Raw genomic sequence first — 3,639 nt, forward strand, 5'->3', positions numbered from 1 at the left:
TCCTGACCTTAGGGTAAAAGCTTTCAGTTCTTTCCCATTGAAAATAATATTCACTCTTTTCATAGATGGCTTTTATGATATTGGGGTATCTTCCCTCTATCCCTACACTTTGATGAGTTTTAATCAGGAAAGATGCTGCATTTTGTCAAAAGCTTTTCCTGCATCAATTGAGAGGATCGTATGATTTTTGTCCTTTCTTTTATTATTGTGATGTATCGTGTTGAGAGATTTGTGAATGTTGAGCCACTCTTGCAGCCAATGGAAAAAGGACAGCCTTTTCAATAAATGATGCTGGGAAAATTGGATAGCCACATGTAGAAAAATGAAACTGAACCATTTTCTTACACCATACACAAAGATAAACCCCAAATGGATGAAAGACCTAAATGTGAGAAGGGAATCCATCAAAATCCTAGAGGAGAACATAGGCAGCAACCTCTTCCACAGCAACGTCTTGCTAGACACGTCTCCAAAGGCAAGAAAAACTAAAGCAAAAAAGAACTATTGGGACATCATCAATATTAAAAGCTTCTGCAAAATGAAGGAAACAGTCAATAAAACTAAAAGGCAACCTATGGAATGAGAGAAGACATTTGCAAATGACATATGAAATAACGGGCTAGTATCCAAGATTTATTAAGAACTTACCAAACTCAATACCCAAAAAACAAATAATCCAGTCAAGAAATGGGAAGAAGACATAAATAGAGATTTCTCAAAAAAAAAAATACAAATGGACAACAGACACATGAAAAAATGCTCAACATCACTCAGTATCAGGGAAATACAAATCAAAACCACAATGAGATACCACCTCACACTAAAGAGAATGGCTAAAATTAAGGAGACAGGAAACAACAGATGCTGTCAAGGATGGGAGAAAGAGGAATGCTCTTACACTGTTGGTGGGAATGCAAACTGGTGCAGCCACTCTGGAAAACAGTGTAGAGGTTCCTCAAGAAGTTAAAAATATAGTTCACCCTAAGACCCAGCAATTGCACTACTGGGTATTTATGCATAAATACAAATGTAGTGATCCAAAGGGGCACCTGCACCCCCATGTATATAGCAGCAATATACACAATAGCCAAACTATGGCAAGAGCCAAGATGTACATCAACAGATGAATGTATAAAGAAGACATGGTGTGTGTGTACATATATACATTCATACACACACCCACACACTGGAAGATTACTCAGCCATCAGAAAGGATGAATACTTACCATTTACATTGACATGGATGGAACTGGAGGATATTATACTGAGTGAAATAAGTCAATCAGAGAAAGACAATTATCATGCGGTTTCACTCATATGGGGAACATAAAAAAGCAGTGCAGAGGATCAAAGGGGAAGGAAGGAAAAACTGAATGGGAAGTCTCAGAGAGGGAGAAAAACTATGAGAGACTTAATTACAGGAGGAAAACAGAGTTGCTGGAGGGTAGGAAGGTAATTGGGTGAAGGGCCTTAAGGAGGGCACACGACGTGATGAGCACTGGATGTTATATGCAGTGGATAAATTATTGAACACTTCAGAAACTAAGTTGGTACTGTATGTTGGCTAATTGAATTTAAATTTTAAACAAAGGAATATTAAGAAAAATAATAAGACACCATAGAGTTTCTGGATGGAAAAAAAAAAGCCAATTGCCAAGCATTGTGTAATGCATTCTATATTCACGTTGGAAAGGAAGAGGGGAGAATGCTTGCACGAGTACATACATATCCTTCCGAAGGAAAGAAGGAATTGATGACTTTAAGATCTCCTGGAAGGGGAAAGAGTGGTTGAGAAAGATGGAAACTTATGTGAAATCCTTTTGTTAAAAAACTTTTTTAGAGCGCTTTAAGGTTCACAGCAAAACCGAGAGGAAGGTTCAGGGATTTCCTGTTTTCCTGCCCTGACACATGCAATACCCCCACCAGATTGGTGGCTCATCTGCTCCCCTCACCTCCCTGATGCTGCTCTTGTCACTCATGTCATAGAACATTTGGAGCCACTTCATTTTCTTTCCTTTACCTCAAAATGGAGGATAATATCCTTAAGGGAAATTGTTTCAAACTCCTGGTGTCCAGTTCTGAGTACAGGGGCATACATGCGATCTCTAAAAATTATTTCTGATGAGGATGAGGCTTTGTGATTTAAGGATGAACAATGGCCATAATTTTTATAACCTGCTCCAAAACAATAGTCTTCATATTTCATAGTTGCCTTATATCTGTGTAATATTTAAAGCCCCATAAAATCAAACCATATCTTACAGCTTTAAAGTGTAAGATATAAAAAGGATGAAAATGTAATTAGATATGATTTTTAAAATAGCAAATGTGGCAACAGAGCACAGGTCTGAATAAACCACGTGTTCCAGCTACAAAACGTCATAGAGGGAAAGCAGAATTCTGGCCCACACAATTTAGTTTTCCACACAGACCACAAACTTCAAATGCCAACCAAAACTTTATCTGAAAGCTTAATATGGATAGTTCAAGCCACTTTCAGAAATGAGTCTCCACTAAAATATGTACTGCATTCCCCATTTTATTCCCTTTCTTGGGAAAACAGTCTCAGCCGAAAAGTAATTTCATTTTTTTTCAGCCAATTTAAATAAAGGATTAAGAGTCATCTGCATAGTTTGCAAGAAAAGGAAAGAAAGATACACAGAAGCAAAAGGAAGCAAATTACTTTTACATGCAAACATTGGAAAATTCTTTTTCTAACTTTCCATCTTTCAAGTCAAGGGAACACTTCCACCCTCCCGTCAAGATAGAGTGCCTTCTCACATTTTATCAGCATGGGTTACTGTGTAGTGTGGTGTGTGGACCAATTTTAGTATGTGTGCTGCCGAAGCGAGCACTGGTGTGTGGATCAGTGTGTGGTGTAGTGTGTACATCATCCTGCAATGTGGTGTGTAGATAATTTTATTTGAAATTTCATCTCCTTCATAGGGTTTTTCTGGTCCTGCCTGGGCTCTTTTCTCTCCAACTCTTCATGTCCTTTTACAAGCATTTACCACCTCATATTTCGGTTAGGTGTGTGCACACAGATCTATCCCTCTGCCTCGGCCTGGGTGGGGGGCAACCTGAGAATGAATTCTGCTTTCTCATCATCACTGGATTTCTGTCTGAAAGCCTCAAGAACACTTTGCATATGTTAGGTACTCAATATTCATCGAACTCAACTGGACTTGATAAATCTTTACAGGTTCAATATGTTATACATGATGGACAATAGTGTATTAAGTTCAGAACTACCTGGCTTTGTGAAGGTATGAAGAAGGCATCAAAAGCCTCATTGAAATATGAGGTACACATACTCCTCACTCACCTTCACTATCAAAACAGCATTTTCTTTCTTTGTGATCTGACCCCCATGATTTGCAAAGTGAACTTGGTCCTCCCCCTTCCCTGACAGCACCTATCTGTGAACACTCAGGAAGCAAGAAAGCCCAGTCAACTAGCCTCTGGGTCTGGACACGGGCTATTCATAGAAACTGCATATTCGAGGTGCCAATATGCATCGGGTGAGAGAGCAAACAAAATGATTGATTGCCTGTTTCTTCACGAGAGCACTACTTGGAACAAAAAAAAACCTGATTATCAAGCCATTGACACAAAAACAAAATGAGTTGATGGCATCTT

The sequence above is a fragment of the Vulpes vulpes genome, chromosome 16 (assembly GCF_048418805.1).
Source record: "Vulpes vulpes isolate BD-2025 chromosome 16, VulVul3, whole genome shotgun sequence".
Classification (NCBI taxonomy): domain Eukaryota; kingdom Metazoa; phylum Chordata; class Mammalia; order Carnivora; family Canidae; genus Vulpes; species Vulpes vulpes.